Source organism: Spermophilus citellus (genome assembly GCF_964194105.1).
Source record: "Spermophilus citellus genome assembly, chromosome: 9".
Lineage (NCBI taxonomy): Eukaryota > Metazoa > Chordata > Mammalia > Rodentia > Sciuridae > Spermophilus > Spermophilus citellus.
Genome location: NC_138191.1, coordinates 10,266,818 through 10,278,835, shown reverse-complemented (window position 1 = coordinate 10,278,835; position 12,018 = coordinate 10,266,818). Strand labels below are relative to the sequence as shown.

Below are 12,018 nucleotides of genomic sequence, written 5' to 3'. Positions count from 1 at the left end.
ATAACAACCTTTTGTCTTGCTTTTGTTTTAAAACGGTCTCATTCCACGCCGTACTATAAGAAGGTGGTTGGCAAAAGAAAGAGCAGAACTTTGGAGCCAGAGGGGTTCAGAAGGGCCTTGGGTTTGGCTCTTCTCATTTGCCTTTTAATAGCTGTGTGGCATCACAGGACTCATTGCAGTTAAGGTGCAATGTGATAATTGGGAGATTATGATAAAGGGCCACTGTCATGTGTCAGGCAAACCAATGCTGACTACTTGAAACCTAGGATTGTCATCCTCTTTAGAGATATGTAGGAGTTCCCTGCATGCTCCCGATACTTGTCTTCCAGGATACATGTCAGAGTACTTTGTAACTTCTAATACTCTACCCAGTGATCAGCTTTTATGCATGGTATAGTATAAAGGCTTCTCAAACTAGTGTGTAAGCTCTTGAGGTCAGAAAGTCATCCAATAGATCAGGAATGTGTTTTCTTTGGGTGTTTAAAACATTTTAAAGAAATAATTCAGAGAAACAGCTAAGTCTTAAATTCTCGTGCATAAAATATGATATTTCGTGACTGTTAATACATGATGAAATTACAGAAAAATTACAACTTCATGGTCAAGTAGGAACATGCTGGGTTGCCTGTTCACCATATGGTATATGCTTTTCTTTCACTGTCAAGCCTGGGAAATTCAGGTGACTTAATACTTTCAAGTATTTCAAGTGTGGTCCTTATTTTGAAAATGTTCCTGATAGTGGTTTCAATGTTCACATAAATAAAGTTTTTCCAGTCCTCACATGTCTATAGAAAAAAAATCATAACAAGTCTATATTAAATGTAATAATTCAGAATTTGTTTACATGGATCATACTCACTGGGTAGTCAAGCTTTCCTAAAAGTCACCATCAATTATTTTCAGCTCATAAACCTCTTCTCTTGTTCTTGGCTTAGGTCCTCTATCACTTAGGTTGCTGCTCTGGAAGGCACTAATCACTAGCAATATGAGAATATACTCATATGTGTATTGGACATTGGAATGAAGTGGTGATATATATCTATTTCCCGTTTTTTTTTCAAGTGGGCTGTTTAAATGGTAGAATATGTGGTTCTCCATGTCTTCTGCATACCAACTCCCTATTAGTTATATCACATATTGCCGCAATCAGCACAGCCAAACTTGTAAGAAAGAGAAAGACTCACATACACATATGATTTTGAAGATGAAGCTACAGTTGCGGGGAAGGCTGCTCTCTGATGGAGAAGCAGGTCTCAAGAGTTATACCAGTGTATGCGTTCCTGGTCACTGGTGTGTTCGATGGTCACTCACCTACCTAGGTCGCAGGGGGTAGAGATGCATTATCAAATCAACACATAGGCACCTGGCGCTGGTGAGAGCTGGCAGGTGACAACCTCAGTCAGCCTCCAGGCAAGCTCATTTATTTTTGGAATGCATACAGCTGTTATAGGGTTCAGGTAGTGCGTGCCCACCAATCACACATAAGCACCTTAACATCTATAAGCCAATCAGCTTATGCTTAATGTAACTGCATTATGAGGAAGCACTAAATATTGCTGTCATGATGGAAGGCAGTCTGGAAGGGTCTTTGTCCCTAAAGGAGGGGGACTTTATGAGTTGGGGGGTTTCATGCCCTGAAGCATCTGACCCTCAGTTTCCTGACCTGGTAGTCTGGTAGCTTGGCAACGCTAACCACAAGAGCTGAGGATGTGGTTTCACAGATGGCTCACTGAGAGCAGAACACCCTTTCCTGCAGGTGTTCCTGTCAGGCCTGTACAAGTGTAGGTTTTCCTAGCACTCTGAGCTGCTCGTAGCTGCTAGCTGTGAACCAAAAGTTATTTCAACCCACCAGCAATCTTTCTTTATACAAGTTAAAGGCTATGCAAGATTATTCTTTGTACTCAGAAAGTTACAGAGCTAGAAACACTTATGCAGTTTTTCTGCAGTTGCCAACTACGGTTGCAATGTGTGATGCTAGGAGCTCTGCGTAGCTCTCAAGAAGGTCCATTGTTTAAAGTTATTGTTAAAGGGGCAGGTTCAGCAGTAGGGGAGCTGGTGACACATTGTGGTTCCTAGCAAGAGAGTTCCTCTAGTCCCTGGAGCTGTGTGCTGCCCGAGATCAAGATTGAAGCTGGTAAGTCTCTTCCACAGAGCCTCCTCATTCAGGGCTTTACCACAGCAGCCAGGCATCCTGGGCCCTTATACAGGAACATCCCCAGGCCCCCAGGCTTGCCACAGCCATGAGGACATCCGAGACCCCAAACCAGACACTGCTTTCCCATCCTCTGTCATACTCTCCGTACATCAAGGCATGGTGTAGAAAAGCTGTTCATCGCACGGCAGCAGGAAGCAGAGTGAGCAAGGTGCCAGGGACAAATTAGAGACCCCAGAGACTTGCCCCTGGAGACTTCCTCCAGCCACACTCTATTTGTCTGTATACCTGCCACTCAGTGCCGCAGTGTTACTTTAAAATTATTAATCCCTCAAGTGACTTAACTGACTAGATGACAGTTCTCAGTCGGATGGATTCGTCTCTGAATATTACTGTGGTCTCTCACAGAAATTTTGAGAGGCACCTTGTATCCCAACCACAATGCAACCTTTCATGGTGACAGCGGCGTAGGTTCTCCCGAGTGAATTGTTAGGATTTGTTTAGTAATTGAGCTGCTGTTTTGATCTGTTTTACTGAAAATACCTAATAAGTGACTTAAAAAAATTTTTTTTTAGAAATTCTTCAGAACCATCCCAGCATTATTTTGCCACCTCTGAGTTGACACTCCTCATCTCCTCATCTTCTCATCTTCCCTTTGCCCATCTTTACCTCCAGTCCACTTGCCATGACCACGCACACGGGACAGATGTCAATCTGAATGCTCAGGGCACCATCTACACAGTTTGAAATATTTTCACACTTCACTGAAGGCTTGAAGAAAACCAAAAGGAATTAGAACACTGAAAAGTCATAAACTTGGGTATCAGGCACCTTTTGATCTCCTCCTCATAGCTATCCACTTCTCCCCTGGGCCAGCCTGCCATGGCCCCAGACTACTGGCCCTATTTTATGGGCTGACGCTATCCTTCTGGATTTTAGCTCAAGGATTCTTTCTAGTTTTCACTTTTTTTCCTTATGTATGAAACATAAATTACCTACATCTCAAAGACTATTTTTATATAATAACTATTGTTTCCATTGGAAGTGTGTGCATCTTCCCCCTAAAAACAACTCTTACCCATTTTCTTTCAATCTCTGAATGATTAAAAGTGGCCAAGAGAGGAGCATCTCACTCAAACACTCCTTAAAATGAGAGCCCCTGAATGTAACAATTTCAAGATTTTAAGTTCAACTGTAATGAATAACAAAACACACAACCCCCTCGCCCGCAGCTTTTTGTAATATTTGTGTGTGTATGTTTTTGTGTTTGTATATACAAAGGGGATCATGGTTTCTTTTACGATTTCCCTAAAGTTAAATGGTACCCTCCAGTTAGTCGATGATATAAATAATTAGTTCTCCTTAGATATTAACTATAAGATAGTATCTAAAGCATTTTAGTAAAGACACTGTGTCACATTTTTTTTTGTTTCCTGGGCTAGCTGAAGTTAGAAGATGTAAATCTTAGAGGTGGCCACCAGACGACACTAAACATATGTTGCACCAAACTAACGTGGCTCCAAGTTCAAATACAGTTCTAAAATTCCATCACAGGTCACTCCTAGTCCTGCCTTGGGTGTAAAACGGTTATTTCTGCCGGATGCTTCCCCTTATTATTATCATTCCCCTAAGTATTATAGGAAATTACTTTTTTTAAAATTTTTTTTTATTATTTTATTGTTGGTTGTTCAAAACATTACATAGTTCTTAATATACCATATTTCACAGATTGATTCAAGTGGGGAAATTACTTTTTGTTTTATTTTGTGTCATCCTTCATTCCCTGTTGAGAGTTCTTTGTGTATAACTGTTATATGAGTGTACACATAGGATATACTATTCTACTCACAACCTCACTTCATGGAAGGTAGCCAAACATCGCAGCTATTCACATGGTACATGGCATAATATGAGTTATTTACCCTCTTGATCACGAGGCCAACTGGAAACTATGGCTTACTACCACTACCCAAAATCTCCAGAAAGTATCATACCACATATTTCTGGCCTGAGAAAAGATTAAAATTCAGAATTCAAAGTGTAGTTTCTATTGACCATGTATCATTTTTTTCCCCTCCATTGTGATGTACAGAAAACACCAGTTGAACCATTTATAAGTCAGGGATCATCTGTTTTCTCAGAGAGACTTTCTCCATGCTTGTTACCCCCCCACCCCGCTTTTCTGAGCTCTAAGTAGAATCTCCTTTAATGATCATATCTACCACTAATGTCCTCAAGACAGTCCAGAACTTTTTTTGTAGCATGCACCTCAAATTCTTCTGGCCTCTACCCATTATCCAATTCCAAACCCATTTTTGCATTTTAGGTATTTTTTGCAACAGCATCCTACTGTGAACAGTTCTAATGTCTGCATTCCCTGTACAGAGCCTTCTTAGCCCAGTATTACAAACTGAGTGGCTTAAACAACAGAGATGCATTGTTTCCTATATCTGGAGCCTCCAAATCCAAGATGGAGGTATTTGCAGGTTTGATCCTTCTGAGGTTCTGGTGGAAATATCTGTCCTGTGCTTACCTACTTGGTTCTGGTTGTGGGCTAACTCTGTTTTATTTCCTTTGACTTCTAGATGCATCACTCCAGTCCCTGCCTTTGTGATTACATGGTATTTTCCATGTGCATATGTTTTTTAAGGCACAGTCATATTGACTTATGGCTTCCCTGCTGACTTCAGATTATCTTGTTTCACTTCAAAGGCTGTTTCCAAGTAAGTTTGCATTCACAAATTTAAGACTTCAACACATGGGGAGGTGGGGTATAATTTAAGCCATTAGCACATTTAATGGGGAAAGACTAGTCATGATCAAATGGTGGTAAGATACCTAGATAGGAGCATTGTGGGAGCCATTCATGGGCTGTGTGTGGGGACTATGTGCACAGAAGCATATGAGGGAACAGGTCTGGACTGCACACTGATTGAGTTGTGCCAAGCAAGCGTTCCTCTTCTCTTGCTCTGCCTCTGATCCCGCACAGCATCTGAGATGGGTGTGACTGTCCAAGATGTCAATCAATCTGCTGACCACAAGACATTAGGAAACAAGACTCCACCCTTGAAACCTTATCCCCTGCCTTGTTTGGTGAAGAACATTCTATCAAAACTCCTTTGTTAGTCCCCCTATAAAAATAAAGAGAGTTTGGGTATATGCTCTCTTTTCCAGTGCCCAGCATGAAAGCTGATCCTTAAGGCAGCAGATCCATCCTATACGTCCAAAAACGTATGTCTTTGTGTTGCATGGTTTCTCGCCACTTTCTTAGTTTAATGTTGCAACCAGCTCTTTTGAACACAGCTCATCTCATCAGCATGGGTTGCTGGCGAGATAACAGGATGCACATAAATGAAGTTGGTCCATTTTCACACACCATATGCAAAAATTAATCCAAAATGAATCAAAATCCTGCATGTAAAAACTAAATTATTAACTCTCAGAAAAAATAGGTATAAGTCCCCAGGACCTTGGATTTTGCAATGACCAAAAGATTGAGCAAAAATAAAAAATATAGATGATTGGAATTTCATTGGTTAGGGCTAGAATTCTGCATTGACCTGTTATTAAAACTGGCTTCAGCTAATTGTGCTAGCAAAGCACAATTCTTTGGGTCATGCTTTAGTAGATACCTCTCCTAAGTTATACAATGGGATTCACAAAAATTTGGACTCATTGATGGGTGTTTATTTCTTAAGCCTTTGTCATCAAACAAATACACATGGGTTCCTGTCACCTGCTACTCAGGCTCCAGGAACCCAAACTCTATGATGGTTTAGGTGCTTAGATGACCACCTCACTAGAAGGGTTATCTCAAACACACAAATGTAGAAGTTTGCTTTTGGAGGTCTTATGACAGTCAGCCACAATTCTTCAGAGTTCTCAATCATCTTCAGAAATATTCAAGAAACCAATGAAGCTAGTCCCGATTAGTGGTTTGTCGTACCTTTTACCAAGGGCAAGGGAGTTTACCTAAAAATCGTAATTTGGTACCTTTATTTCCACCATTAGCAAAATTCATAATATTGGGTTAATTTTCACAGCTTTTAGCAATTCTGGAATAGTTATCTAATTCATAAAATGCACTCTCGGACGGAGAGGAGAATGAAAGGATTGAAGTACCTGCTTCTGGAGAGGTTTTTTATTAGAATATCCTCTGGCCACCCAGGGCACCTCTTTCTTTACAAGAATGCTCTGCAGAACCTGGACTGTACAAGCAGCAAACATGATGCTGTTGCTTCTGAAATTTTCATAATATAATATTAACCTTTGCATGTCATAGTGTCTATTCTAAAGCCATATATGCTCATTAATCAATCAAGGTTTTGATGTCATAAGACTGGATCTGAATCTTTTCTCTACCAGTCATTATTTCTGAGAACTTGGAGGTTTTTAACCCCTTGTGTACACTGATTTTCTTTTGTGTGAAGTGGATCGGGGAATAACAGCCTCATGACTGTGTTATGAAAAGTGAATGAGATAAACTACATAAAGAACACAGACTTTAGAACTAGAAAACAGTAACTGCTCAAAAAGTATAAATATAATTATTGAAATAAAATTGCCATTGATATTTAACCTTCAATGTTGGGTTTTGAATGTTTGCTCTGATCTATAGATGTATCATGTAGTATGCCAACCCTGTTAAGAGAAAGCTCAGATCAAGGAGGTATGAGAGATTCTTCATAAAAATATGCTTTCTAATCATGTCTGTGCCATGTAGCAGTTTAATATCACCCACTGGAGGTTCCATGAAAGGAAAGAATGGGAGAAGTCATCAGTTCTGGAAATCTTGGGTCAACATGGATGTTGATGTCTAAATTTTGAAAGTCATCTGTATTCTATTAAAGCAAGAGTAAGTCAGGGAGATCAAGGAGGAACTGGTGTGAAGGCCACATACACCTGTGGGTTTTCCTGATTATAAATTGCAGAATTTAGTGATGCTTAGATATATATGTAGCTAGTATTAAAGGGTAGTGAGACTATTTATAATTAATTCTAGCATTGTGTTTAAAAACATGCTCTCATCTATTGAGGAACACGTAGGTTGGTTCCATAGTCTAGCTATTGTGAATTGAGCTGCTATAAACATTCATGTGGCTGTGACACTATAGTATGCTGATTTTAAGTTGTTTGCGTATAAATCAAGGAGTGGATTAGCTGGATCAAATGGTGGTTCCATTCCCAGTTTTCTGAGGAATCTCCATACTGCTTTCCATAGTGGTTGCACCAATTTACAGTCCCTCCAGCAACGTATGAGTGTACCTTTTTCTCCACATCCTCACCGGTATTTATTGTTGCCTGTATTCTTGATGATTGCCATTCTAACAGGAATGAGATGAAATCTTAGAGTAGTTTTGATTTGCATTTCTCTAATTGCTAGAGATGTTGAACACTTTTTCATATATTTGTTGATCAATAGTATTTCTTATTCTGTGAAGCGGCTATTCAGTTCCTTAGCCCATTATTGATTGGGCTATCTTTTTTTTTTGGTGTTAAGTTTTTTGAGTTCTTTATATATCCTAGAGATTAATGCTTTATTGCAGGTGCATGTGGTAAACATTTTCTCCCAATATGTAGGCTCTCTCCTCACGTTATTAATTGTTTCCTTTGCTGAGAAGAACTTTTTAATATAAATCCATCCCATCTATTGATGAATGGATAAAGAAAATGTGGTATATATACTCAATGGAATATTACTCAGCTTTAAAGAAGAGTGCAATTATGGCATTTGCCAGTAAATGGTTGGAGTTGGAGAATATCATGATAAGTGAAATAAGCCAATCCCACAAAACCAAGGCTGAATGTTTTCTCTAATATGCAGATGCTATTTCACAATAAGGTAGGGACACTAGGGAAGAATAGAGTTACCTTAGATTAGGTAGAGGGAAGTGATGGGAGGGGAGGAGAGGGTATGTGGGGATAGGAAAAATAGTAGAATAAAACAGACATTATTACTGCATGTATATATGTGACTACATGACCAATGTGATTCTGCAACATGTACACTCAGAAAAAATGAGAAATTATATCTCATCTGTGTATGATCTATCAAAGTGAATAAATGCATTTTTACTGTCATGTATAAGTAATTAAAACAAAAAAATTAAAAAAATAATGTAAATCCTACTACTTTGTTCTATCTTAAAAAAAACATGATCTCAGTATGAGAACATATAGAACATTAGCAAGGGTAAAATAACAGGACTATATGAGGAGGCAAATATAATGGGATTATGCAGTTGGTCATATAAGATGTCAGTTGACATGATGGCAGTATGGAAATAGTTTTATAGAACTGAAATACTCCCTGTAACTGTTATTAGAGTATACAGCATTGATTATTTAAATCTTATGATTATGGGTTAATGCCCTGCCATCCAAATAAATAGTAGGTCATCTAGTTCTTACCCTGACAACATTTTCTAACTAGAATCCACAGTGTGTTGGAAACGTTGCTTGTTATTATTGAAAAAGTTGTGGTGGGGCTTAAACAGATGATACCTCAAATACATGAATAAATATTAAAGATAATTTTCTTCTCATGTGAATGATCATTATGGAAAAACCCAGATATTTAACAACAACAACAACAAAAAAAATCAAATGCCAAGCTCACAGAATGAATCGTTTCCTAATGAACTACCAGGGAGACATCTTGGCAGGATGCATGGAAATAGAACACTTAGTCCCATATCCTGCCCTATGGAAAGACTTCCCCCAGGAAGCACTGGTCCAGGTATTCCTGGTTTCTGGTATTTGTTCACCAGGTGATGCATAAAGAAGGCAAGTCAAGATTTAAAATGTGGGTGTTAAACTAACTGGCTTGCCTAGGGTTGGTGCTTACTAGGCACAAACACACATTCACCTGGAAAGGCCAGGCTCATGGCCATGCATTGAACCTTCAGTAATACATCCAGAAAAGACTGTTTTGCATTTATGCTTCCTTTAATGGGGAAGCATTGAAGAGCTGGTCTCATTCTCATTAATGACTTCATTTGAAGAGGTAATGCATAAATAAGCTAAAATCATATAAACAGGTCCAAAGAAATAGAAATATTCCTGTTTACTTCCTAATCCTCTAGTTCTGCTCTCTAGAGGCAAAACTGGTTTTAACTCCTCCTATGCTCATGCAGATATATTTTATGTATAAAAAGCATATGTTAATTCCATTTGTTGAAAAGAAACAGTCGGAAGGTTGGCCCACTTCTATGATGGCCCCTGAGGCTCCCGTTCCTAGTACATGTGCCCTTTATGATCCTGTCTTGAGTATGGGAAGGACCAAAGCAAATGATGAGATATCACTACCGTGATTAGGTTGGGCTACCAGCACCTCAGAGCCACTGGCTCTGAAGATATAAGCTATCATGTTGTCAGAGAGCCCCATGCTGGGACGTGAGGTTGGTCCATATGAGCTGAGAGAGACCCCTGGTTTACAGTCAGCAAGGAATAGACTTCTACCAACAACCTGAATGAACTTGGAAGAGAAATCCGAACTTCAGATCAGTGTAGTCCAAGTGGATACCTTGCTATCAGTTTGGTGAGTTACTAAGTGGACCCATATCCAGATTTCTGACTTAAGGAAACTGAGATAATACACTTATGCTGTTTTAAGCTGCTATATTTGTGATATTTTATATTGCAATTGAAAACTAATACAAGTATAGTCATGTGCTTGCATAACAAAGGTTCAGTGATGAACCACATATATGATGGTAGTATTGTGAGATTATGTTACTTAGTGACATTATGGCCATTTTAGTGTGTGTAAATACATCCTATGATGTTTTCATAATGATGACACCACCAAATAACTAATTTCTCAGAATATATATCCCCATTGCTAAGTGACACATGACTGTAGTGTTAGAAAAGTAGTTATTTATCTGTTTTGTTTATAATTTTTCCTCCATTTAAAACACTATTAAGTCTGGGAGTGGTGGTGCATGCCTGCAATCTCAGCGGCTAGGGAGGCGGAGGCAGGAGGATCACAGGTTCAGAGTCAACCTCAGCAACACAGAGGTGCTAAGCAACTCGGTAGGACTCTGACTCTAAATAAAATACAAAATAGGGCTGGGGATGTGGCTCAGTGGTCGAGTGTTCCTGAGTTCAAACCCTAATACCAAAAACAAAAACAAACAAACAAACAAAAAAAAAAAAACAAAACAAAAAACCAACAACTAGCTGAGAGTGGTGGCACACACCTGTAATCTCAGTGGCTTGGGAGGCTGAGCCAAGAGCTCTACAAGTTCAATGCCAGCTTCAACAATTTAGCGAGGTGCTAAGCAAATCAGTGAGACCCTGTCTCTAAGTAAAATTAAAAAAAAAAAGGGGGGGCTGGGAATTTGGTTCAGTGGTTGAGTGTCCCTGAGTTTAATCCTGGGTACAAAAACAAACAAACAAACAAAAAAACCCCACAAAACAACAACAACAAAAACTATTAAGAAGTGTGTGGTCCTTTTGCCCATTTATTAATTGGGTTACTTGGGGGGTTTTGTTTGTTTGTTTGTTTGTTTGTTTTGGTGTTGAACTTTTTGTGTCCTTTATATGTTCTACGTATTGATTCCCTGTCAGAGGAATAGCTGGTGGGGATTTTCTTCTTTTCTGTAGGTTCTTTCTTCATGCCATCTTTATGTACACGTATAAAGCACTAAATATAAAGAAACAAGTAGAAAGAACAAATTCGGGGGTTAGGAGAGAAAGTTGAACAAAAATGTGAGCATTCACCTTATGTAACTTGTATTGTGAAGAATGTCAACCTTTAAATACTATTTGCTGTTTAGAAAATAAGTCATAAAAGAAAATATACTTCTAAGAAGTTAAAGGACCAATGAGAATAAAAATAGCAAGAAAAATCTTGAATAGCATGAAGATGGACACTGGTGACCACCCCAAGCCACAAACACACAATATTTTCAGTTATAACTGTTGTACACTGGGCTACTTTGGGAGCCCAACTCATTATGCCTGTTCCCAAGAAGCAGTACTATTACAAGGAGTGCGAAAAACATGTGCTAGTCAACCTCCTCAAGTTCCTTAATTTTGAGCGGTCCCAGGGTATTCTCATTCAAGAACAAGAATTTCAACATGAGTAGACAGCATTTAAAACTGTAGATCAGGCTTGCTGAACTACATTTTCTTTTCTCTCCAGGGTCCCAGGGTCATATAAGTGGCAGCAGAACATGGTATGAGAGAAAGCTGCTAATACCTAGCAAGAGTTGTGAAAGGAAAAGTTGGACTCTAGGCTTTAAGTTGTAGAAAATGGAGCAAAAGAGGGATCGGAGGAAACAATGTTAAGAGAAAATGCCCGAGAGCTTGTGATTACTAACTAGGTCCCCAGGACTTTCTCTACAGACAACCTTACAGATACTTACGCACTGGAACTTCATCCACAGTACTGTAGATTTTAGATCTGCGTGGGAACTGCAGAAATCACTGTCTGTAAAGCGCAGGAAGGCATATTAGTAATCCTCTCCAGAGACTGAACTGCAGGATGTTGTGCAAGGCTAAGAAAATGAAATCATTTGAAAAAGAAAAAGAAAACAGTACAAGTTTAGGTCACTTGAATCTTTGATTAGTTCCAGCTGTTTCATGATGTCCTTAGACAGCTCTGTCCCTCTTCTGCCCTCCTCCCAGGGAACAAGAAGTTATATGGCAATTTTGAGACTCCTCCCATTGAGTTTCAAAGTTTCTATTCCATTAGGCAGGGAAACTAGAATTTCTTCTCATAAATATGTTAGTGGTAATGAAGAATGGTGGTGGAGTTATCCTCTTGTCCTCTTTATCGTGTTGAAGACTGATAGAAGTTCCATCATTAGCAGTTTCTTGTACAGCAGATGGGTCCCTAGACACCAAAGCCCCCTCTG

The 12,018-nt window shown here is 39.2% G+C and overlaps 1 protein-coding gene across 2 annotated transcripts in view; it reads right to left on the bottom strand.

Annotated features, from left to right (window-relative positions):
- Window positions 1-12,018, bottom strand: part of LOC308655784 (interferon-activable protein 203-like) — a 441,182-nt gene that overhangs the window by 17,141 nt on the left and 412,023 nt on the right. Inside the window, exon 1 of one of the 2 annotated variants that reach the window (XM_081306063.1) lies at window positions 11,527-11,545. The exons of the other annotated variant lie outside the window; for it this stretch is intronic. The gene's annotated coding sequence lies outside the window, so the exon portion shown is untranslated. Of the gene's footprint in view, window positions 1-11,526; window positions 11,546-12,018 lie in introns of those variants that run through there. 2 annotated transcript variants of the gene reach the window in all.